The sequence below is a fragment of the Monodon monoceros genome, unplaced genomic scaffold, assembly GCF_005190385.1.
Source record: "Monodon monoceros isolate NGI ecotype Baffin Bay Population unplaced genomic scaffold, NGI_Narwhal_1 Super_Scaffold_11, whole genome shotgun sequence".
NCBI classification, from domain to species: domain Eukaryota; kingdom Metazoa; phylum Chordata; class Mammalia; order Artiodactyla; family Monodontidae; genus Monodon; species Monodon monoceros.
The window spans coordinates 16,198,603-16,226,325 of NW_021703767.1; the positions used below are offsets into that span (position 1 = coordinate 16,198,603).

The 27,723-nt window shown below is 35.5% G+C and overlaps 1 long non-coding RNA gene across 1 annotated transcript; it reads left to right on the top strand.

Annotated features, from left to right (window-relative positions):
• Positions 1-9,633: 9,633 nt before the first annotated feature.
• LOC114891030 lies at positions 9,634-20,229 on the top strand. Its single transcript, XR_003792408.1, has 3 exons — positions 9,634-9,726; positions 14,658-14,734; positions 20,048-20,229. It is a non-coding gene; the product is annotated as an uncharacterized LOC114891030 (long non-coding RNA).
• The last annotated feature ends 7,494 nt before the right edge of the window (positions 20,230-27,723 follow it).

Consider the following 27,723-nt stretch of genomic DNA (forward strand, 5'->3'; position numbering starts at 1 on the left):
ATGAATTTTATCTCGTTTAATCACTACAAGAATTCCTGGGGGAAATGTTATTCTCAGTTGATGGAGAAGATACAAAATGAGATTCAGATAAGTTATATTCCCACTTGTATATGGGATCATAACCCAGGCTCTCACTGTTTAATGGCAGTACCCAGAGAAAATATTTGTTTCTTTTCACCATCAGTTGATAGCACAGGTCATTGAAAACATTCTAAAAAGTTAAAATCATGACTCTCATACAGATATAAAATGAACACATGTTAAAGATTTTTATTTATCTCATTATTAATGAGGGCCCCAGGCAGAAGATACAAGTAGTTCAAAGAAAAAGTAAAATAGCAGAGATATTTATGAATCAGAAATACTGAAATGAATTGCAAATCTTTGCAAAACTGGATGTCTTTTGGATGTGGGGAGAGTTGTCTCTTCAAATGAGAGAATTTGTCTGCATGTAGATAGACAAGAATTATTTGCATCACCATCAGTTATCTACTAAAGGCAATGAAAGATCAGGAGCTTCCTTAGAATCAGAATCAGATAACGGAAGGTTGTGCTCTAAAGGATGAGTAGCTTTACATGTAACACATTTTCCTACACCATCAAACTAAGATTGATCAGGTTATCAGTTTGAGATGCCTTTATCTCTTCCTGCAAATAAAAACATTTAAGACCTTAACTACCTTCAAGTTTTTAAATTCTAGGATATCTTTGCCTATATCTTAATTGCAGAGGCTCTCATGTTTGAAAAGGTTGTTTGGCTCCCTGGAATTCTAAATGAAACATCCCAAGAAGCCTAGGGAACTTCTAGGGATGTATAAAGCTAAAAGAGAAAAACTTCTGCCATCTAGGAATAGTCCTAATATATTATTAAAAGAAATAAAACTGACCCAGAGTTGCATTTGCACGAGAATATCTATATGAGTAGAAAATTCATGCAGTATGGAGAAGTAAAAAATTAAAAAGTAAAGGACATTTTACCCACCCCCAGGTGGCTCTCCAATATTATCTACTATTAGCAATGTTTATGTCTTTTTTATTACCCAAAAGAGAGTATATAATACAATGTTCTGAAACTTACATTAAAAAATAATATATCTTGGAGAGTTTTACATATATGTGAACACAAATATACTCCATTATTTTTACCACTGACATAGAATCCCATTGTAAGATGAACCATATACATTGTGGAAATAAAGGAAGACCACCCAAATGAGAATGGAGAGAGGTCATTTATTCAGAGTTTGCCATAGCAAAGGAGTCATCGACCATTGCTTGTGTTTGGTAGATACTCAAAGGTTATCAGGGAACTGGGAAATCTTTATAGTGAAAAGGGGAAAGGTTTAGGTATGTACTATTTCTGTTTCATAAATTTTTATTGCTCCCATATCCTCTTTCCCAGAGGCATTATTTAACTCTATTTTCTAATTGCTTCTCCTGGAATTTGTGCATCTCTGTAAATAATGTGCATCTCCATAAATAATGTGTGTATCCTGCCATGTTATAATTCATGAATTTACTTACTGGATATTATGGTGACTCAGGATTGAACTTTCTTATACTGTGTCTTGTGCTTTCTTCCCTCTTCTCAATATAGTTATATTAGTGTTTATTCTATTTGACATTCATTGGACTTCCTTTACCTGAGGAATCATGTCTTTCAAAACTTTGGGAGAAATCTCAGCCATCATTTTTTTGAGTATTGTCCTTCCCCTTCTCCCCATAATTTACCTCTAGAGCTCAGAATAGATATATTAAGACTTTTTACCCTTTTCTCCATGTCTTTTAACCTCATATTTTTCATATAATTTTTTCAGATGTATCATACAACTCACTGATTCTCTTTTCAACTTTGTCTATTCTTCTGCTTTATATTTGTGTTGTTTTAAATTTTAATTACTATATTTTTTCACTTCTAGAAATTCTTTATTTTTCAAATCTTCTTTGTCATTTTTATAGTTTTGCTTCAATCCCCTCTTTGATTTCCTTGCACATATTTCCTTACATATATTTGATTTCCTTACACATATTTCTTATTCCTTACACATATTTGTTTATACATAATTACTTTATGCTCTTTATCTAATATCGCAGATCTTTATGGATATGCTTTGGTGTTACAACTGATTTTCACTGAACATAGTTTATTACTTTAGATTACTTCTGACTTTTTTTTTTAATGTGAGCATATGCTTATTATAACCACCTCTGGGAATCCTGTGAGGTTTGGGTGAAAGGTAATTTTATTTAGAAGGGAATTGCCCTTGTTCCTATGGAATACCCAGGGGTACCATCAACTGGTGTCCATTTTTAACTACAATTCTCACCCTGGGCTTTTGCATTTATGCCATGGTGGGTGGCTTTGTTTTTTGAGTTTTGAAGAAATGATAGACTTTCTTTTCTTTCTATCTCTGTTGTACAGTTTTTCTTCTTTTTCATTATTTTTTCCAGGGTGTGGCTCTCCTTCAGCCTCAGCTTTAGGTAAGGTTGTCATTAGTCTGGTTCTCTGCTCTACCCAGATCTAAGGCTTAGTTGGCTTAGTACTCCAGGCCTCTCTACCACCTACCCAAGCCCTCTGACCACCAGACCACCAGGCTCTGATGATGTCCTTAGGGTATGGGACAGTTATCATTCCTGGAGCAGTGCTTTCACCTTAATGAGATGTGATTTCTCTTATTTCCTTGTATGTTCTACTTATTTCAAAGGTTTTATTTTCCTGGCATTTTTTTTTTTTGGTGATGTATTTCAGGAGGATTTTGGAATCTGTAGTCCACGAAATTACTGGAAACAAATTTTTCAGTTGCCTTTATATATTGTAATAAATTCATTTAATTTTCTTCCTCAACCATATGTGGAAGATGCAAGGCAGAACTATGTTTATTTTACTAGTAAGTACTGCTTCCATTACTACTGGTATGGGTTTGCTGAATAAAGCAAAGTCTTTACAAGTTAGACCCAAGTTCCTGAATCCTAAATCTATTGAGAATTCATATAAAATATTGTGTTGAATGGCAGCTCCACCAGAATATCACCAAATTGTTGATACAACAAAGCTGAGTTTATTCTTACTGTGGAAAAGAGAACACTACTTTGAGAGAACCTTGTTAGTATCTCAGGTGGAGAAGGACAAAATTGAGATATTTGTGAGATTTTGAACTCTGGTTTAAGGCAGGTCTTTCAGTGCAGGGACTTGGTTGTGATCGGGTAAGAATCATAATATAATTGTTTAGTTCTGTTGTGTATAGCAAAGATTTTGAAATAAGGGTTTCAAAGAGTCTTGGGCTATATTTTTTCTTTTGGTTCTTTCTATTGAAGATTTGATGGGTATTTCAGGAAGATCTTGGAATGAAAAATAAAGTGATTTGCAACTTTTATATTCCTGGGCAAATAAACTTTTATATTCCTGGAATAGTAAAGTCCTGTTGATGGAAACTGTAAGACATATGAGTATAGATGCTTTCAGTTTTCAAGTGGAAAATAGTAGCTGTTTGAGAACACTTTATAAAATGGTACAACTTAATGATAAAAGGAACATCATTCACAGAACCATGCATTGCTGCACAGTTTGAACAAAATATGGTTACGGTGTTAAATGCACCTTTCTCAACAAAACTTTCAATTGTTATATAATGATAGATGTGATCTCTGAAATTATATAAAGTAATTAAAGTGATGAGACAATTTTCAGCACTTGGATTTGTAAAATCTGAGGTGACATGTTCAGGAGACTACATTATTGAGATGTTCATTGTGATGCCTCTAGCCCTACTGTAAGGATCTTCTTTCTTCTGTAATCCCATCAACATTCCCAGACTCCCTTACACAGGGACAGCCAGAGGGCAGAAAAGCCTTCTTTGAGGGTTGCATGCTTTGGATGAAAGAGAAAGAATTCCTAAGGGGGTCTTCTGGCTTGAATCTTGCTTTTGTGCCCAATAATCTAAAGATATTGTATATCATTTAATCTAAGACACCGTCAATTGGAAGAAGATCCATTGTTTTATGTACTGCAACAGAGAAACCCTACCAATTGAACTATGTAGTAATGCTCTCTTATAACCTAGAATTTTTATTTTATAGTCATTAAAATAGTTCTTTTATATCTAGAGATGTATTTTTATCACATATCATTCTTTAGCATAGGTAAAAAGAACATATGCCAAGTAAATTGTTTATTCTTAAGATGTTTTCACATAACATCTCTTCAGAAATGCTTTTTGACTTGGAGGCATTGACGTTAGTGCTTTTCCAACAATATCATCATCTGTGCCATTAAGAATGTTGGTAGCACAGCATTTCTTAAGAATATTCCTCTGCTGTTTCTGAAATTCTCTTCCAATGACACCTATTCTGTAAACCTTGATGCAATATGTAAACTCTCTGGATCTTATGAGCCAATATCAAGGGAAGATTTTCAGGTAACAGTCAGGATTCACATTTCTTCATCAAATGGTCCTTAAACAGTTTGCTGGCTGATAGTTATACCACCAGGAAAAATACCAATTTGGCTTGTATGAGGTAATGGCAATTATGGTACGACAACAGCCTGGCTACAAGCAATTATAAGGTCTCATTAATTGTGTATCTTAGAATGAATGAAATGAAAATTTGTATTAAAAAAGCTACCAACTATATTTTTTCCTCTTAATCTTTCCTAATTTATTCTCTACTATATAATCTTGTTAACTTAATTTTCTTAGCCCTCTGGGGGAACTTCATTCTTACTTTAAATATTTACTTCTAGGACTGAGTAAGCTGGCAAACCCTCTGCAGAACCTTGGAGGCCTGGTCCCCTTTCCTTTTTTTTTACAATAGGAATAGAAAAGAGTTTTATTTGAGCCACTATAGGACTATAGTTTGGAAGCCAGCTTCCCAGATTACTTTGAGAAACTTCTCTAGAGAAGCCTGGTTTTCAGTACAGTTTTATGTCTTGTGAGAACAAAGAACATCAAGCAAGTCAGGGATACATTCCTTCAAGGTTTATAAAAACAGATCAGCTCATGCACAACTAGTCAGTAAGGCCTTGGCACCTGGGAAGGGAGTCTTAGTATGGAAGGAGTACCAGCATTGGCATCCCAGGAAGGGAGGCATTTAATCTTTATTTTTAGCATGGACATTCTTTACTTCTGGTCAATGCACACTTTTCTTTAATAATTAAAGCAGATGTACAATGTATGTTTGATAGCACAAACAGGCTATTTTAGTTAACATAAAATGCAAGTTAACTCATGTATAAGCCAGAATGACTTGCCCATACCTCAATATGTGAACATTTCTTTTTATCACAGGTTACCAGAAACTAGTATCTTAATCTCACCCTAAAGGCTATAATGTACAATTTGCAGAATGATATTTTACTGGTAAAACATATTTGATTTCTGGGTGGTATAAGAGGAAGTTTCAGTTGCAAGCTAGAACATGGCATCAAATTAAGGAACTGGCCTTGGAAAGTTCATCTGAGAAAGAGATGTGATACTAATATGCCCATTTTGGATTAAGTTATATAACCCAAGGTGTCCATGTGTGTGAGATGGACTACCATCTGGTCCTGGAATGAAGTGAGACTAATAAATTCACTTAAAATGTCAGCTTCAGTTTAAACTATAAGAACTGAGTGGTCCCCAAATAGAAAACCCAATAACTAAGTCCTTTGCTATTCAAGTTTCTTTAACACTCAGCAATAAACTAATCCCCAACTGCTAGAGTAACCTCAGTGTTTCTGACTCCTTTTTAGTGAATTTGTATGATATGGTGCTGATTATAATATTTTAAGAGAAAGCATAAAAACAGTTTACATATTTTGGAAATATATTCTCTAGTCTTTAGGAACGTAGTAAAGAATTATATCTACTCTACATCATCAACAATGACTTTTAAGGCACTAAAAAATTGTTTTTCTTTCTTAATGTATCAGCCATTCCAAGCTTCTATGAAGCTTTTTGGCATTTCAGGGTTTCCTAAGACCACTGGACTCAGCTCAGTTTTCTTTTTTAATTCATAAATATAAAAGATTTATATTTTTGGTATGGAGGGGCAAGGGATTTACCCTTGTCCTTCTTAAGTTAACATAACAAGATTCATTGGTTCCAGAGCAAAGGCTGTAATCTACATTGGGTATCGAGGTATGGGGAACTCATTATTATTAAACTCTCATATACTTAAGTATAAATCCTGAGCTTGCTTACTAAATACAAAAGGCATGGCCCATGGTTTCTCTTGGTTTCTTTCTTAGTTTAACTTTCTAGTTGAGGAAGGAAAACTTGTACACAAATTGAGAATAACAGCAGGAGCAGTATATGTACACAGCAGAATGAGGGGCAATGGCAATAAATGCTTACAGATGTTGAGGGGGAGGGGTAATTTTTGGCTGATGAGTTGGAGAGAGTTTAGTGTAGGAGGCATAGTTTGTGGTGAGTTTCAGTAACATTATCTTTTCACTGGTTTTACAGGGAACACGGCAAGCACTTTGCTTTTGCATGTGAAGGCTTTCTTTAGTTCATTAGAGTTTCTTGTTGTAGCAAAGCCAGTTGGACTTGGTAAAAATGGCTGGGATGGTGCACCAGAAGCCAGGAATGCTGTCATTTTTTGCTTAAATGGGTGGGGAGTGGGGCGGGAGGCTAAACAGGATTCAGCAAGCAACTTGTTGGGGAGCTCTGCCCATCCCATCCTCCCTCCTCCCCCAGGTTACATTCTTTTTCTGAACCATCTGACCTTGCAGGGCCCAGTACATAACTGCTCCCTGCCCTGAGGTGGAAAAGTATAATTCACTGGGCCCATCGTGATGGGAATGGGTCCAAGAGAAAGTGTAGCGAGAACTTTTCTAGGGTCTTCCTTTTTACTTTTGTTCAGATTTGGGAGACGATGGTGGTGGAGAATCACCTGCTTCTTTCACAAAGAACCTCTCAGCCCACCGGTTTCCTGCAGCCACTGCTTCTCACCAAGCTCATTTACATAAGAAGTGCATCGAATGGTAAAAGCCAAGTCACATGTAAACTATATTTGGAAATTAATGATGTTCACTTTTAGCAACAAAATCTCAGTTTTTGCATACTGTCAGGTTTCTTAATGATGTTTCAGAGATTCAGAATTGTCATTTAGCAACTGTTTGTATATGAAAATTTGCTGCCAAGCCACTTTTATGCTTTGTCAGTCAAAATGACGTCTGCAATTGTCAGGTGTGACCTAAGCTACTTTCAGGGTAAGGAGAGCTTTGGAATTAAGCTTTTTCAAAGAAAGTTTAGTCACCAGAGTGAACAGCCAAACTTTGAATTTGGAAGAAAGCAAAACTGGAGCCTTCTGCACTCCCTGAAGGTGAAACATTCTTCAGTATTTCCAAGCAAAGGATTGGACCTGGACTAATGCCCTTAGTGTTAGACTAAGGACTAGCGAATATACATACTTTAAAATAAATAAAAATTGCTACACTTTTTAAATGGGCACATATGTCTTTCCTGTCCCATTTTATTTTATTTTTTTGTGGTATGTTTACTTAGTTCTCTTAAATATTTATCATTTTAAATTCACAAATTAAATAAAATGTACAAATCTAATAAAAGCCTATTATTTAAAAAAACTAATAAAATTTAAAAAAATCTTAGTTTCACTGCCTCATTCAAGACAACATTTACATTTAAGTATGTTTGTATTTCTTTTACTGAGATAGTTTTTTTTTTTTCTTTTAAATCATGGTTATCTTCATTGCTAAGATATAATTTTCAAAAAGGTAAAATCATGACTCATGAAAATGTAAACATGTATCAAAGATGATATTAAACTCCCTAATTAATGAGAGAACCAGGAAGATGTTCAAACTTGTTCAAATGAAAATTTGAAGAATATATAAACATATATACACACACATAATCAGGAATGCTGACATGAATTTTCTAATAGGTGGAACAAAACTGATTAATATCCTACAGGATGATAAAATATAATCTCATGATATATGTTTATGGTCATCTGCAGGCTGGGGATAAATATTTCTACTAACAAACTTCATTTGCAGTGATATAAATAAGAATCATTTGCATTACCATCAGTTTTCTGCAATGTGACTTCTACCTCTGTAGAGTTTTAAAATCACCTAATCTTTAGAAATAGAATCAAATGTACATAGTTAAAAAGAATCAGATAACCCCTGGCTTCCATAACTCCACTGAAAGGGCAACCAGTAATCTCTTTTGCCCATTTTTAACTGTTGGACAATTTTCCTGACATTACATTTAAAAAAAAAATTGGAGTATAGTTGATTTACAATGTTGTGTACTGCAGGTGTACAACAAAGTGAATCAGTTATACATCTACATATATCCACTCTTTTTTTTAAGATTCTTTTCCCACATAGGGCATTACAGAGTATTGTGCCCTGTACTATACAGTAGGTTCTTATTTGTTATCTATTTTATATATAGTGGTGTGTATATGTCAATCCCAATTTCCCAATCTATCCCTCCCCTCCACCTTATCCCCTGGTAACCATAAGTTTGTTCTTTACATCTGTGATTCTACTTCTGTTTTGTAAATAAGTTCATTTGTATCCTTTTTTTAGATTCCACATATAAGTGTTATCATATGATATTTGTCTTTGTCTGACTTACTTCACTCAGTATGACAATCTCTAGATCCATCCATGTTGCTGCAAATGACATTATTTTGTTCTTTTTTATGGCTAAGTACTATTCCATTGTATATATGTACCACATCTTCTTTATCCATTCCTCTTTTGATGGGCATTTAGGTTGCTTCCATGTCCTGGCTATTGTAAATAGTACTTCCATGAACATTGGGGTACATGTATCTTTTTGAATTATGGCTTACTCCGGGTATATGCCTAGGAGTGGGATTGCTGGGCTGACATTACATTTAATTACATTTCTGACCTTGGTGAGAGGTAAATCTAATCCTTTTCAGGTGTCATTTTGGATGGAGGCATGATATGTTGTACATCCTTACAAGTTCATTAGTTATGGTGTAAGGCCTAAAATTAAGGTCCAATATTATGTGCTGCCTTGACATCTGAGGAAACTGAGAGGGCCTTGAATGGTCCAACCGCAAGTTCCCCTCCCCACTCTTCTCCCATTGATATTGACCTTTAGTCAAACAACTCTTCTTATCAAGGGGACAAGGCACATTTCCTGCTTAATCCTGAGTAGAGATGGTGTTCTCTGCCAGCTCACATAGTAACTCAAACAAGCCAATCACATCCTCCTGTGGTAACCAGGGGCACCTCACCCTCTTGATACTACAAAGCCTGCCTCCCACAGACCTTGCTTGTTCACTCTGCACCCAAGTGCAACCCTTGTGTGTCTCTGTGCAATGTCTTTGGCTCCCAGGCTATGAGTATCTGTGACTAATGCTTCTGTCAGTCTTATCTGTCCTGTGTTGGGTGTCAGGGTTCAGCCATCACCATAGTTGGAGGGTAGGAATCTCTCCTTCATCAATAGGTAAATAGGGGGTGATTACAACATCAGTTTAGAGAGTTGAATAAGAGCAGAGCAGGGGAAGGGAAAATAATATATCATCTAAGGGCAAACAGACCAAGGTCCAGCAGAAATGGTGAGTGAGACTCATGGGCTGAAAGAATGCTCTAGGTAGAAGAAAATTCATGTGTGAATATTAAAACCAAAGGGCAGAGTCTAGCTTCTTCAAGAGACTGAAAGTTTTTTCAAAATGACTGGAATATATGGAGAGTACAAGATCATGATTGCTTAGAGATAAGCTGGACAGGTAAGATGTAGCAGTGAAAGCCAAGTTTAGGAATTTGGACTTTATCTTAAAAGCAATAGGAATGATTGAAGAGGGTGTTATGTGATCAGGGTTGTGTTTAAAAGAATCTTTATGGCTTTAACAGAGAGTGAAGAATGTTTAGAATAGAGATTGGTAGCTAGTAAGGAAGTCATTAAAGCAATCTGGGTATAAATATGGTGTCTTTTCCAAGAGTACGAATAGTAGAGATGGAAATAAATGGGCTTAATTTAGGAAATATTGAGAAATTAGGATTTAGTGGGTTTGGTGATGAATTGGATGTGGGTAGAGTTGCCAGATTTAGCAAATAAAAATACAGGATGTTCACTTCCATTTGATTTTCAGATAAACAACAAATAATTTTTTTAATGTATGTTCCAAGCAATAGTTGGATCACATACAAATTATTAATTGTTTAACTGAAATTCAAATGTAGCTGGGTGACCTGTATTTACTTGACAACCCTAAATGTGTGGTTGAGATAGAAGGAGGAGTTAGATGACTTCCAGGTTTTTGAAGTATGAAGTTGTTAGAAGAGTGAAACAAGGATTTTCTATTTACTCAGAATATGAATGCTTATTACAAATCAAACATTCCACAAAGAAAACCCACTTCAAAAACACATCTTTGGGAAGGTGATTTTACATTTTGATCTTCTTCATAAAACATGGTATATTTTGAATATTTTTCCTTGGGAGGAAAGGAAGAACTGTCAGAAATAGAATAAAGTAAAAGATGGGAGGATAAAGTAGCAGTATATTGTGAAAGGGAATTCTGTTTAGGGGCAGATGAGTGGGGTCTAAGGTGAGAAGACCCTGACCTTGGATTGTTTTGATGTCAGGTGACTATAGTTATGCTTGTTTCTGCTTTTCATTGTGGTTTTATGTGTTTCACTTTATATTAAGGGAGGTTGTTCTACTCAACAAAGTAGTAGGGTTTATTAACTTTCAAGGTCAAATAAGTGAGATTCTGGTTATTAAATCTCAGCATCTAAAGGTAATGAATCACAAAGATTAATTTGGCATGAATCATAAACCAAAAAGTAAAAGCTAAACCTATAGAACTTCTCAAAGAAAACATAGTGGATACCTCACAATCACAGGATAGACAAAGATTTCTTAAATAAGATGTGGAAGGAAAAAAACATAAGAGAGGAAAATTGTAAGTCAGATTTTAGAAAAATTAAAATTCTGTTTATCAAAGACATTGTTAAGAAATTGAAAGGACAATCCATAGATTGGGCAAAATATTCAAAGTACATATATCTGACAAAGGACTTGTATTAAAAATATTCTTAAAACTCCTAAATCTCAATAATAAAAGACAAACCTAATATAAAATAGACAAAAAACGGAAAGATATTTCACAAGAGAAGATACATGAACAGCCAATAAACTCATGGAAAGATAATCAACTTCGTTAGTGTTCGGGGAAATGTATTTTCCTGAAGTCTACAATGAGATAGCACTTAACACCCACTTGAATGGCTAAAATTAAAAAGGCTGATGGTACTGTTGGCGAGGATGTGGAAAAATTGGAACTCAGACATGCTGGTGGGAGAATAATGGTACAACCTCTTTGGACAATGGTTTGGCAGTTTCTTATAAAACTAAACAAATATCTATCAGAAATTCCTCTCCTATGCATTTATACAAGAGAGATAAAACATACACCCACAAGAAAATTTATATAAGAAAATTCATGGATGTTTTATTCATGATAAACCCAAACAGAAAAAATCCAAATAACCATCAACCAGTGAATAAACAAGTTGTGCCGTGATCGTACAATGCAGTAACACTCAGTGAAAAAAGAAACAAGCTACTGATACACAGAACAACATGGGTGCATTTCACAACTTTGAGTGAAAGAAGCCAGGTGCAAAAGAGAACATACCGTATGGCTCCTTTTATGTGACTTTATATGATATTACAGAAATCTAAACAATGGTTGCTCAGAGGTGGTATGGAGTGGGATAGGCTGGAAAAGGGAAGAGAGGGAACTTTCAGGGGTGATGAAAGTGCTCTGTATCTTCATTGGGTTGTGGTTATGTGGGTGTACACATTGGCCAAAGTTAATTGAATTCTACACTTAAAAGCTGGGCATTTTTCTCCATGTAAATTACACCACAATTAAAAAGATAATAGAAAAATAGACAGTGATAGAACTCTTTCTTATTTTGTGAGTAGAATAAATTACACAGATGTTTTTTTCTGCCACAAAAGATGGAAATGCAAAGGCAACACAAGTCATCATTGGAGAGAAGGGTAAGAGGTTCAGGTTTGCACTCTAGATTCTCTTGATATCATCAAAATGTCTTAAACTCACCATCCTCTCTGAGACAATATGGATAAAATTACACATGTAAATGATCTTAGTAGAAACCCAAGTGGTAAGTACGTATCGGGAAATATCAGTCTTTTTCTTTTTCTCATATGTGTTACTCTCCTGAGTGGTGACTGATGAATAAGTTAAAGAGTTTGTTCAAATCGGTTCACATAGGGTTGGTCTCATGCACACAGAATCAATCAACAATATCTAAAAAGAGAGAAAGTCTTGAGAGAAGATTTATGTATTTTTAAAGAGCATATCATGTTTGCAAATTATATGACATTGTTTTCAAATATTTTGCTTGTTTAATCACTGGGAAGACTTTTTTAAAAAGAGCTACTCAAAATTATTTCTTTTTAAGAACTACTTTCAAACATATTTTTCTCTAGAAAATATTTTTCCCAAGAATGAATCTCTGTCCTGTGTCTTATGGAACACATTTTGAAAACACTATTAGTAATTTAAAATATTCACAGATTCTCAAGTAATGCTGAGATGACAAATCAGCTTATTAAGATAACTGAAGTGAAGTAAAAAAGTACAAGCTTTGTAGCATGCAAGTTAAAACTAATGAACTAATGAAATTATGATCATATTATTTACAGGTTAAACATTCAATTCAAACATCTCTCACATTTGTAGTGAGACTTTTCAAGAGGTATAAAAGGGAAATCTTATCTTATGGAGATTCCAGTAGCACGCTGTTTCTTTAAGAGAGTTAACAAATTTCTTCCTCTCAGTAAATTTAAGATTTATGAAATAAACACTCTACTGAATGAAGAATAAGGGACATACTATTTCAATTTAAAATGTTATACCATTTCTCTTTCAATAAACAATCAAAAAATGAAGAGAGAATATATTTTGCTTCTTTCTTTAACAGGTTTATAAATGATACCTGATTTTAACATGGGTGAAAAATAAGTACATGAATACTGCTTCTGTATACAATTCTATTTTAAAGCCTATATTCTTGCTATTTAATACAATTTTCTAACACAAGAGACATAGCCCATGTCAAAACAGGAGCACAGAGCCAAATGTGCTTATGAGAACGCAAGCCTCCTGGAAATTAAAAAGAAATGTTGAGGGGCTTCCTTGGTGGCGCAGTGGTTGAGAGTCCGCCTGCCGATGCAGAGGACACGGGTTCGTCCCCTGGTCCGGGAAGATCCCACATGCCGCGGAGCGGCTAGGCCCGTGGGCCATGGCCGCTGAGCCTGTGCGTCCGGAGCCTGTGCTCCGCAGCAGGTGAGGCCACAACAGTGAGAGGCCCGCGTACCGCAAAAAAAACAAGAAATGTTGAGGATGGCTTTGAACTTCCACAGTGCATAGAATGCCTAATATCAATTCGACTTCAAGAGACTGGAATACTCCAACTAACTGTTGATTTATAGGTATTTTATTTTTACAATTCGCCACCTTTCTGAGTTTACTATTTTCCAACTGGGGCTTCTAGATATAAAATTATATCACCTGTAATAATTGTAGTGGTGTTTTCTTCCCCTTTAATATCTTCACATTTCATTTATTTTTATACTGTATTTCATTGACTGGTACTTACAGGAAAATAATTATGGAAAAATGAGCATCTTGTCTGTGACGGATTTTAATAGAAATGCTTTTAAATTTCACCATTAGACATGATTTTTGCTTATTTTATTTTTATATACATAAATGTGTATAATTTTCTACATTAAATTAATAGTCATCTATTCTTATTCTAAGTTAAAAAAAAACAATCAGGAATAGAAGTTAACTTTTACAAATTAAGTTTGGGGTACCTATTGGGAAACCATATGATTTTTCTCCTTGGACTTATAAATGTGATAAATTATACCTATAAAGTTTTACTGTATGATTTTTATTTGCAAATATTTTATTTAGTACTTTAAAATCTATACTCATTAGTGACATTTGTCTGTAATTTTTTGTGATATATAAAATTTTGTTATTACTAATATGACTATACATAATGAATTTTTTTTGTAAGATAAGGGATAGTTTGAACAACAAAACATTATATATTAAACATTTAAAAAAATTCACCTCTGAAATCATCTAGGCCTTTGGAAGGTAGTCTTTGAAACCATTTCAACTAATTCTATGATTATAGTATTAATTGTCAATGAATTCATTAACCCATTTTATTCAACAGAGATTGAATTGTTTATGAGTTGAACTTTTTTCCACAAAGTATTTAAGATGGCTAGTGGAAACATTAAAAATAGGAATTTGATCTTAAATTGCATGGTATATGCTGCAATTCAATTTTATTAATGAAAAAGCTATAGTTCCATTATATTCCATATATATGTTGAGTGGAACAACACCTTGTGTGTGTTATAAAATAAAAATAACTGGTTAATGTAGCATGTCGAGAATCTGTTTCTGCCTGAAACTTGAGTCATAGGTTCTTCTGAAATAAGGGAGTATGTTTTACTCATATAGGAATATATATTTTATTATCTGTATCCATACAGTGCTCTGGCATATAATGAGTGTTCAATAAATATTTGCTCCTTTAAAAAAAAACATGAATGAATCAGCCAATATAAACACACCTTTTTTTTTTTTTTTTTTAGGATTGGCATAGCCGTGCTGAGCACCATGGCACACGGACTCCTACTGGCGCCATCCCAGCCCTGGGAGCTATAGCATGGTCAGAACAAGTGTTTCTGTTCCTTTTTCTCTTAGAAACTGCAAAATACATCAGGCTAGCAGCTGGTGCTGGATTTTCCCTCATATATCCTATTGGAGATTAAACATTAGGGAGAGGAAGAAATACGTAGTTTTGTTAGGATTGGTAGAAACAAAAGGAAGGTTAAATGATGCAATAAAATGTTAAGATTTGTATTTGGAAGAAAAATATGTTATATATTAGTTGTTAGATGCAAGCTTAATAAAAAATATTAGCCAAGGAGGTGAAACACAATATCCTGTTTAGACTTTTTGCTTTTAATTTTATAATAAAGTTACCATTTATTATGCTTATGTAACAATTAAAACTCATTTACTCTAACAACAATAACAAGTAGTTGCTAGTTGCTTTTCATTTTTATCTCACTTATTACACATACCAATTCTATGAGCAAGGCAATCTTTTAATCCCCAGCTTACAGAGGAGTAAACTGAGGCTCAGAGGGAATGCATTCGTAAGTTATGTGTGAAGTAAGTGGGAAGCCAGGCTGTAAATTCACACTTGTCTGGCTTCAAAACACTAGACAACATCATCTGACCATTTCACTTTAAGTTATAAAAATGTTTTAAAATGTTCTCTCTGGGTGTCTTCTATATCACCCCTGTTCCTTCACCATATTTCATCGCTTCCTGAGAAATCAAGTGGACATGCACTACTGCAGCAAGCTGACTGTAATATTCCAGTCTCTTCAGCTTTTATCACCCTATATGTTTCAGCTTGCGTATTTACGTGACCATCAGAGCCAAAGTTTGTTCATATGACATAAAGGGCTATGCTTTTTTTTCTTGAATAATCAATCACTAATAATAGTCTGGGTGCTTTTTACAACTAATTTTTACATATGGAAAACATTTTAACAACCTGATAGATAATACAGAGAAATTATATGAAAACTATCAGCATGTTCAAAATAAAGGTCACATGCAAGGCATTTCAGTTATTTGATAAAACTGTCATAAATTTATACAGCCGTCATCTCCTTTTGCAAATTTCTGGAGCAGTAAATGATCTTCTCCAACCTGTTAGTTTAGTTTCAGTTTTGGAATAGTAACTATTTCTCTTGTTTACGTTCAGAGACGTTCTAAGCTAGTAACCTTCCCAAGAATTGAGTACATAAAAGGTCACATTGACCCTGACTTATCTGAACATTTCCAAGTTTTCTGGCTCACCCAACAGGGCTCTAGATAAGCCAGTGGCTACACAGCACAAAAAAGGTCACTGCCAAAGACATGTCTTGCAACATTAGGGCGGGTTTGCATTTTTTTTTTTTTGGAGTGAGTTTCTCTCCATATGAGATGAAGCAATTTTCATTTCTTCCAGATTAAAGTTTCATTTCCTATAGAAGCTATCTTCTTTAGCTAACTCACCCTAAATGCATGCATTTTGGGATAAAAATATTGAAACCTATGGGGACTATTATAGATCAAGCAAAGGATAAATAGGGTGCATTAATACAATAGAATAATAAATATTGATTTACATAAATATAATAGTATATAAAACAATTATGTATCATAATTATAAAATATTACATTTATACATAAAATACATAATTGCAAAATATACCATATATTATATAATATGTATTAATTATGTATTATAATAATATAAATACTAGTAACTATAATAATAAAAATAGAAAGAAAGCAAGGTAAGAAAGTTTGATGGCCCAAGTAGTGCTTGAGCTCAGAAGAGTACTTTGCATGGTAGAACGGCTGTAAGGTGGAAGTGACACTCTCATATAACCCTTCTTATGTAATATTTTGCTGACCCTGATGATACTAATTAAATTACTCTATTTTAAAAATACATTGTAAATCAAATATACTTCAGTAAAAAATTTTAAAAAACATATTAAAAATAAATTTAAAAATAAAAAAATACAGAAAAACACACACACAAAAAGTAAAAATCACTTTAATTCTACTACCTTTAGCCCCATGAATTTATAAAAAGAAAGACATGAAAATATATCTTCTATCTCTCCAGTTCTTCCTACTGAAATAGCCACTGTTTCTCATTCATTTTTAGTAGTTTCTAACAATGCGTCTTGAAGTGGCTGCCACCTCATCACCAGAAGTTCTGGCTTTCCCATGACCTACCAGTCTATCAAGAAGTACAGCCTGAGCCATAAATGGGGCTCAGGAACAGTGCTCTGCTATCTATTCGAGTCACTGCTTCCCCGTCACATGTGAGGGAGCTCTGCACACAACCACGTTTTAACTGCTTGGCATCAGGGCTGCCTCTTAGACCTGGACCTACTCCTTGCTTCTGCTTCTTTCTAGAATCAGGTGCCCAAACAGCCTGATGCTTGCTTATTTCTGCTTGGGAGCACCTCTAGTTCTCTCCATCCCCTGGCTTCAGTGTGAGATGCAGCTCCATAAACCCTTACTTCTTAGATGCCTTCATTGAAACACACAGATTCCTTCTGCTCCAGAATTTTATTGCAATTTACTGTGGGGTGTACAGGATGTTGTTATACATTACTGGGTGCTCCCTTTAGCACTGAAGACACTCATTCTTCCTGCTGCAAAGAATGTTACCTGCTGACAGCGCACAGCTGAGTCCACCTTCAGGAATTGCCCTCTGCCAAAGGAAACAACCTTGCCCACGGTTATGGTTATGCACCTTAAGGGTGGAACAGCCCACCTTCAATGACTGGTTGATGAGAAGGTGCAAAGGTGCTAAGAAGATGGCCCCCTTTACCCATCATTAAAGGGCCAACCAGCTTTAGAGCTCCCTGAGGCATCACTGATAGCCTCTATTGCAACCACATCACGGTTCAACTTCTCCCTCTGATCAGTCCTGCTGCCTCCTCCCACCTCCCTTACAGGTGTTCCTGAGGAATGTCCTTAATTAACCACCTGCATACACATCCCTGTCTAGTTTGTTTCCTGGGCAACCTGACCTATGGCATGAGGGTAAAAAGAATAACATTAAAAGCTGCACAGGTTTTAAAATTATGGTCCCAGGCCTTTAATTTCTGACTCCTGAAATTGTAAATTGTTACTCTGATGGGATTCTGCCCTCCTCTATAAAGTGGAAACAATAAAAGAGCTATATGAAATCTATTTTCTAGGAAGACTATCTAAAGGTAATCTGAATAATAGTTTTCCTTTGCCTTGTGTTGGGTGACAAGTTCTCTAGGACCCTGTCCTACCCAAGAATTGTCACTTCTCAGATTTACTTATTATCCCATCTGACTAGTAAATGGTCATGGAACAATAGATTTATGTATATGATAACAGTGGGGAGGCTGACCAGTAAGTTGTAGTTCCTGGGCAGCAGAACCAACATACATACTAGCTGGTTGTGAATTTACTTGTAAAATGTGAGTGTGATCCAAGTCCCATATTAAGCAAGCCCTGGAATTTATAAGACTGAAAACTCCTTGAGAGTAGGGCCAATTTTGATGGTAGGTACTCAACCTACATATGCTTTATTCCTGAATTAATATTCCTCTTCTACATGGAAGTAATACTCAAATACAACCTGTAATATATTGATGAATATGTTAACCGAGAAAGCATACAAACAATAAGTGGATATTTCTTTCATTCCTTAGCATAGAATTAATTGGACATTAGGGGTATTCTGAACATCAGTAATATTCCTTAGGATTTGCTATATATATAATCATGTCTGAATACACTTTTATTTCCTTCTTTCCAATCTTTATGACCTTACTCAATTTTTACAACGTTATTTCATTGGTTAGAACCTCTGGAACGATACTAAATAAAAGTGGTGAAAGTCAACATCCTTAATCTTGAAAAAGTGTTCAATATTTCACTGTTAAGTACTATGTTAGCAGTAGGTTTTCAATAGATGTCTATTATAATATTGAGTTAGTCCTCCTGCACTTTTAGTTTACTGAGATTTTTTTCATGAGTTTTTGTTGAATTTCTCAACTTATTTTGCATGCATTTATATATGCACATGATTTTTCTCCTCTATTCTGTTAATCAATTACATTGATTGATTTACAGTTGTAAAGTCAGTCTTGAATACTTGGTCATGATGTATTGCCCCTTTATATATTGCTGGATTTGACTTATTAATATTTTGATAAGAATATTTACATGTATATTCATTAGGGATTTTGTTTCTTGTAATGTCCTTCTTAGGTTTTGGTATTAAGGCTGTGTTGATCTCATAACATCAGTTGAAAAAGTATTCCCTCATCCTTTATATTCTAAAAGGGTTTATTCAAGATTGGTATAAATGTTTGATGGAATTCATCAGTGAAACCGTCTTGGTCTGAAGCTTTCTTTGTAGCTTTGTGGGAAGGTTTCAAATTATGACTTCAATTTCTTTAGTGCTATTCAGATTTTTCTCTTACTTTGCATCAGTTTTTGTGAGTTGTGTGTTTTTTTTTCAAGGAATTTGTCTATCTCAGTTGTCAAATTTACTGAATTATTTTGAACATAAATGTCTTCAAAATATTTCCTTAATAACCATTTGATGTAGGATCTGTAGTTATGTCCCCACATTCATTTCTAATGTTGGTAATTGGTTACCGATGTTTCCTTCCTTCCTCCTTCCCTTCTTCACTTTTCCTTTCTACCTTCCTTTCTTTTTAAAAATTAGTCTTTTTAGGTGTTTATACACTTTGTTAATCATTTCAAACCCAACACTTGGGCTTTGATTTTCTCTGTTGTGTTTTCCTGTTTTCATAATATTAATAATTTTTTTATTCTGTGTCCACCATGTGCATCATGCATTTTATAACATTTATCTGTAATTCTCAAAATAATATTGCAGGGAAAATATTACTTCTCTTAGTTTAAATGTGTGTAAAATAAGACACAAAGAGGTTAATTTGTGTGTGTGTGTGTGTATCGTATAAGTATATTTGAATTTAGAACCATATGATTTCAAAGATGATGTCTTTTACTACATTATAGTGCCTCATGGCAAAGTTGTAGAGTGTTTGAATATATGAATTATGATTCTAAGTCCAGTTCTTGCCTCAGTACTAATCAACACGATTAAACTTATCAGCATCAATACATTAGGGATGCCTAGTTTGCATAGCAGTACGATAAAACCTATAGCCACTTTTGATGAGGTAGTCAAACCAGCATACATACTAATCACATCTAGAAACAACATATTGGTATTTTATAATTTGCAGACAGGCAATCTTATCAAGGATATAAACAGCAAAATTCCTGGAGGAACCAACCACAATGGGAGTATTACCTTTTATTTCTCCATCCAGTTACTCTCACTGAAGCACAGTATTCTCTCCCTCTGCTTTCCTCCCTCTAGAAGATCAAGTTTTTGGAGTTTGCTCTAATGAGAGATTTCCTATTGGATCCAGGCCACAGTGATGGTCTAGGAAGATGCCAGGAGAAAAGATCCAACCACACTTGATGGATTGCAAAAATGACCCCAAATCTTTATTCCTTAGAGACTAGTGGACCATGTTAGGAACGCCTAGGTGCTTTAACCTCTACCCTCAAGGTATATGTGTGTTAAGGTGAAATGTGTATCAATAAAAATATTTGGTCTGCAGGCTTACATGATTTTATTTTGGAAAATCATCTGAGATGTTGGAGTAATCCTATAGTATATATAAGTAATTTGAAAGGCTACCTCAGATCAGCTTTCTGTTTATTACATCAAAGTCAGTGGAGTAAATGAAAAAATGATTTACTTTAGGTCTTAGACCTCTGCAGTACTGGTTAAAGACAATAAAAATGACTACCAGGATGACCACATTTTTTCTTTGAATGTTTCATCTGCTCACAAACATTTCTTTGAATGTTTCATCTGCTCATCTGACTGCCCAGATTTCTTCCCTTTACTACTTATAGTAAGAAGCATCCAATCCTGAACTTTTAGTGACTTTTTCTTTCTCTGCTTCCTTTTTTCTAATGAAATGTATTTATCTGTTTTCCCATTCATGCAAGTTCTAAGATGAGAGAAGGTAATCAGATAAGCAAATTCACTTTATTGATGACCAATAAAGTCTTTACATAGGTCATTGATACACTTACCCAAATACGAGAAAAGGTAATAATAAAAATATCATAAACCCTAGGTGGTGGTTAATTCTGCCAATACATGAGTCTGTATATAAATTGTACAGAATGTTCAAACCAGGCTAATAAAGTATGAATTAGTCTCCTGTTAATTGGACTTCCTCATCTGTGAAATTGACACAATGATAATATCGCTCTCTTAAGGTTTGCCATAGTGATAAAAATGAGATGAAAAAGTTTTCAGTTTTGTGCTTGTGCCATATTAAATCCTCTACAGAATATTAGCTACATAATAATTATTATTTCTAGAAATTTAGCAGCTTAAGAATATGTAGACTTAAAAGGATCAGAGTTTAATCTTTTTGTGAACACCTTACTTAGGAGAAAAATGTATTTCTAAAATTAAATTTGTACAGCAGTGGTTTTTCCATCCATTCCTTTTGCAATTAGTACTGCCCCTTTGGACAATGTATAATATTTACACATTTGAAGAGTACTTTATAGCATTGATTGGTCGTATTTCATTAATAAGGGTATAGGTTTACCAAAAAAACCCTCTGACTTGAGAAAACATGAAGACAAGGTCATAAAGATGAGCAGGGACCAGCCATAAATCAAATAATAGTGACAGTTGGGCAAGTGGGAGCCAGATGAGGGGAAGTGATGGACTCTATAAGGCAGACTAAAACATTTCCAAATACTGAGTAATCCACCCTTCAGTTCTCTCAAATGGCACATACTAATTTTTATAAATGACATGTTTATAAATGCCTTTATTACAAAATAAAAATTTCTAGACTATCATCATGAAGGGACAAAACACACAAGGAATTAATAAGGTCCCAAATCTACATGAGACAGCCAGACACATAATCATATTAAGACAATACAAAGTGGCCAACATTCTATTAAAGCCTGGAGAAAGAAGTTAAACTTTGGTTGGGGGCCTTGGCAAGGACCATAAAAAGGCAGTGACACTGCATAAGGATTGCAAAGCATAAATAGGAGTCACTGAGTAAGGAATTAGGGGTTCTGGGGAAATAATCCCTTACTGAACTTGCCCTACATCTTATCCTATGATGTAGTGGTAAGTGTTTCATGAATATTTTCTTACTTGAACTGTATAACAACCATATAGAAGGATATTCTATATCTCTATTTTACAGGTCTTGAAATTGATGGTCATAAATAACAAATGCTCAAGTTTACACAGTTAGCTAGAGGCAGCTGTCCTCCAAATCCAGGACTGTATGACTTGATATTTTTTTCATTTCAAAACCTACCCCGAGGACATTCCAGGAAAAGATTCTCGAGTGGCAAAGTTATGGCATTTTGGGACAGAATGGTAAGTTGGAGAAAATGTAGGCCAGTGTCACCAGTGTGTAGCTCTGGGAAAGGGAAAATGTGCTATAAGGAAATAAAGTTGAAGTATTGTCTCGTATTCCATTCTCTTTAAGGCTTATCCTGTAATTTCAATGTTTATATTCACTCACATCTACTCACTTATACAACTATCACCCTTACTTCTCTGATCGTCATATACATGTCATCATATCAAACTACAAACCCATGTTTCTAGGTTTATTCTGTCTCTGTTTTCTTTCACTTTCAGTATTATCTCCATCCTTATGAAAATAAAAATACACAAACATAGATCCAATATTTAGACCAAAAGTGTAGACATTCTGTTCCCCCAAACCCCGGACTCCATCTTATTATCTTGAACTTAAGAAAGAACTTTAAATGAACCAATTGTAACTGACCTGTAACTATTCATGTGTTTTCCGAGGTAACTTTTTAAAAAATATGATTTACACTTCTGTTGGAAAACACTCTGGCCAAAATAAATTAAAGGCCAAACTTTCTAGTTCAAAATTCACAAGGCTTTAAGTATGCAGTAGTGTTTCATTTCAAATAAAGGTGGTTTGGCCAGCTCTAGTCCTATTCTAGGCTGGTCATCAGAAGTCCCATGACATCATTTTTGAAATAATTAGAAGTGTTAAGCCTAGAGTTTTGGCCAAATTCCAGGTTAGGTCATTGTGTTCTGCCTCTTAAATCCTCTCTTTGGATTGTTGGGAAGCTACAAATGAGGTATCTCCTCACTCTGCTCAGAATGGCCATCATCAAAAAGTCTACGAATAGGGACTTCCCTGGTGGTCCAGTGGTTAAGGCTTCACTTTCCAATGCAAAGGGTGCGGATTTAATTCCTGGTTGGGGAGCTAAGATCCCATATGCCTAGCAGCCAAAAAAACCAAAACATAAAACAGAAACAATATTGTAACAAATTCAATAAAGATATTAAAAATTGTCTACATTAAAAAAAGTCTTTAAAAAGTCTATAAATAGTAAATGCTGGAGAGGGTGCAGAGAAAAAGGAACCGTCCTACACTGTTTGTGGGAATATAACTTGGGGCAGCCACTATGTAGAACAGTATGGAGGTTCTTTAAAAAAATCTAAAAATGGAGCTACCATATGATCCAGCAATCCCACTCCTGGGCATATATCCAGAGGAAACTATAATTTGAAAAGATACATGCACCCAATGTTCATTGCAGCACTATTTACAACAGACAAGACATGAAGGCAATCTAAATATCCATCGACAGATGAGTGGATAAAGAATATGTGATATATATATATATATAGAGAGAGAGAGAGAGAGAGACACACACACACATATACATACATACACAATGGAATATTACTAAGCCATAAAAAAGAATGAAATAATGCCATTTGCAGCAACATGGATGGACCTAGAGATTATCATACTAAGTGAAGTAAGCCAGACCAAGACAAATATCATATGATATCACTTATACATGGAATCTAAAAAAAAAAAGATACAAATGAACTTATTTCCAAAACAGAAAAAGACTCATAGATATAGAAAACAAACTTGTTACCCAAACGGGAAAGGTGGGGGGATGGGTAAAATAGGAGGTTGGGATTAACATATACATACTACTATATATAAAATAATCAACAAGGACCTACTGTATAGCACAGGGAACTATACTCAGCATTTTATAATAACCTATAAGGGAAAAGAATCTGAAAAAGAATATATATATATAACTGAATCACTATGCTGTACACCTGAAACTAGCATGACACTGTAAATCAACTATACTTCCATTTAAAAAAAAAATAGTTGACACACATGCTTGTGTATGGTAGTAAGATACAAGTCAGTAGGTTAGTAGGTTTGGGAGATTCCTACAAAATTCTTTTATTGTAATAACTGAGGAGTTTTTATATTCTAGCAATCTATTGTTGTGTTACTAATACCTCAAAACTTAGTAACTTAAAACAATGACAGCATTTATTTTACTTATGTTTCTGCAATTTAGGGGGGGCTTGTAGAGACAAATGTTTCTGTTCCACTTGTCATTAACTGGACCAGCCCAAAGGCTGGGGATGAGAATCATGGGATATCTTGATCATTTGCATGTCTGACAGATGATGCTGGCTGTCAGCTGGGACTACTGCTGGGGTTAAGGTCAGGACACCTATATATGACCTTTCCATTTGGCCACTTGGTTTCCTCATAGCTTGGCAGTTAGGTTGTGAGTACCTGAAGAGAGAGTCAAGTTGAGGCTGAATCACCTTTTTCTAACTTATCCTTGGAAATTATGTAAATGCCACTTCAGCAATGTTCTATTCCCTTGGAAGGAGTCACCTTGTACAGTTCATATTCAAGGGGAAGGGAATTAGATGCTATTTTTTTGAAAAGAGACACGTCAAAAACTTTGTGGACATATTTTACAACACTGTACTTATCTTTATGTCTTCATTTAAAATGAGGAAATGGAGCATCAGAAAGTGCTAGACTTGAGATTACATCTTAGGCTATCTGACCCCGACATTAATATTTTTCTCCATGCTAAATGTATTAAATGTATTAATGAATTTTTAAAGTGCACTTTTCATGATAAAGAACTTGTACTATTTTGTCTAAATCAGGTACTGGCAAACCATGGTCAGTGGCTAAATCTAACACATCATCTGTGTTTATAAGTAAAGTTTTATTTCGACACAGCCATATTCTTTCATTTATGTGTTGTCAATGGCTAGTTTTGCTCAACAATGGGGGCTGAATAGTTGTGACAAAGACCTTATGGGCTACAAATCTAAATTATTTACTATCTGGCCCTTTATAGAGAGCATTTGCCACACTCTGCTTTAAATTGCCCATTTTTGTAGGCATCATTTCTCAGCTTGAGGAGGTGGACCACTAGATAATGCTAAAACTGAACAATGGTGCCCTAGGCTGGTGGAACCATAAAACTTTTGACGTTTTGCCCCAGAGGCCAAAGTGTCTGGAGCATTGGACTATGTATTCAAAACTGTGTACAATGACAAAGCAGTCTATAAAAACTTCCCTTGTTATGTCCATCAGGGTTTAATCAGAGAAGTAGACCTAATAGGGATTTCCTATAGAGATTTGACCTTATGTAATTTTGGGAGCTGGTTCACAGTATATCATAGATTCTTTCTTCTGTATCTGGTACTGCAACCTGAAGTCATCAATGCAGGCATTCAAGAAGGGAAACATGGACAAGCTGTAACCTCTGATGATGGGGTAGAACCTTTGAGGACAAACTGGAGCCAATGAGATGAGTGGACACATGAAGATGGAATGGGACCCTCATCAGTCTCCTAATACCACTAAGCCTCCTACTTTGATAAGGGGGGTGTCCTGTAGAAGAATTTGGCAATTTGTGATTCACCTGGCCCAGGAGTCAAAGATGCAGTGCTGAAGAGGGGTCTACAGTAGGGACGGGAGATTATGCAGGCTCGAATGCTGCCACCATGATTAGTTACCAGGTAGAATATGGGTATGTAGCTACAGCATCTCATGTCCAGTTACAACAACTACAAAGGAAAAAAATCTGGTTGATACTTCACTTGTCTTTTAAATCCTATGCAAGGCGCCTCTTGTCACCTACTCTCACAAGAAGAGAAGAAAATCTGGGATATGGAGATCCAGTCCACTTGACAAAATACACAACCACCATATCATGAAAATACAACTTCACAAAGTGTGTTCCAGGGCTCCCTGGAAGAATGTTTCACAGACATCTCAGAGTCTACACATCCTTACCAAACTGACCCTCATTTTCTATGTTCCACTCTTGGTGATGACACCACATCAACACAGATGTCCAAGCCAGAAACCTGCTACACTTTGTAAATTTCCTCCTCCTTTCAAGGCAATCTGGTTCAAGTGCCCCTTCTACCCCATAAATATGTATCTAAATCTTTTCCCTTTTTGCACTGCCATTACCTTAGTCCAGGCAGCAGCATTCACTATGAGATTATTGCAATGACTTGATGGGAGAGGGCCTCTCAGTTGCTAATCTTAAACTCCTTCAATCATCTTCCTGACTGTTATATGAATAGGATTTCTAAAACTCAATGACCTCCCACTAAGTTGAAAGTCATTTCATGTCTCCTCGTATTATTGAGGATAAAGTCTCAACTCAGCATGGCATACAAAATCATTCATAATTTGAACAAACTCCTCTATCACTACTCTTCCACATTAAGATGATGCCCTGGCCCAAACACATTTGTAAGGCAAACAACATTCCACATTATTTCACATTTCCATAGCTTAGTTATGCTATTTCATCTCTCTTCTCTTCACTTCCTGATCAATGCCAAGAGTTCTTTTTTTTTGTGGTACGCGGGCTTCTCACCGTTGTGGCCTCTCCCGCTGCGGAGCACAGGCTCCAGACGCGCAGGCTCAGCGGTCATGGCTCACGGGCCTAGCCGCTCCGCGGCATGCGGGATCCTCCCGGACCGGGGCACGAACCTGCGTCCCCTGCATGGGCAGGGGGACTCTCAACCACTGCGCCACCAGGGAAGCCCCCTAGCAAACTTTTAATGGGAGGCTTAGTATCCCGTTCTATCCACTTCGTTGGATAGAATACAAACTCCCCAACGAAGGGCAGCAATTCTCTTCTCTTAGCTGGTCTTAGAATAAATGCAGGGGAGTTAGCAACTGAAGATACTTGAAGTCTGAGCTGAGAAAGCACCAAAGATTGTCGTTCCTTGTGCTAGCAGCTTTTTTTTTTCATTTGCCACGTGTTCTTAAAGCACAGAGAAATGTCCTTCTTGCCTCTGTCATATCTTATTTAGTTCAGGGATTCGATTAATTTATAGATACTAAACCTCATGAACAAACTTTTAATCCACCCTACCCATGTCTAAAATATTGACCCAATATTGTGTGTATTAGTTTGCTAGGGCTGCCATAACAAAGTATACTGTGTACTAGGTAGCTTTAAGAACAGAAATTTATTGCTTCACAGGCCTGGAGGCAAGAAGTCCAAGATCAAGGTGTCAGCAAGGTGGCTTCTCTCTGAGGGCTCTGAGGAAGAATATGTTCTATCCTCACTCCTAGATTCTTGGAGTTTATTGGCAATCTTTCGTGTTCCTTCACTTGTCAACACATCACTCAATCTCTGTATGCATGTATGTGTTCCCCTTTTTATAAGGACTCCAACTGTATTGGATTAGAGGACCACCTTACTCCAGGATGACCTTAGATTAATCAATTACATCTCAAAACAAGGTTACATTCTGAGGCACTGGGGGCCATTATTCCAACATGTGGGTTCTTGGGGGACACAATTCAACCTACAACAATATAGGTTGTAAAAAAGTGATTTATTTTTCCGTTGACCTTTTATATACAACACTGGAGAAGAATGTACAAGGCACTCAGATGCATTAGTAACCACAATGGAAAGATGAAAAATCATCTTGAAAATGATGATTGTTAACAAAATATTCATTTAGAAGATGAGCAATCAAAAATATTTCTGTTAGAAGTAATTTTCTGTGAAATGTTAACCACTTTCTCTACCACTAGTCTTTTCCATTTACTATCAGTGTGTCAATGTTATTTCAAAACTAGCCAACTGGACCACAGTATAAATCCAAGTTCT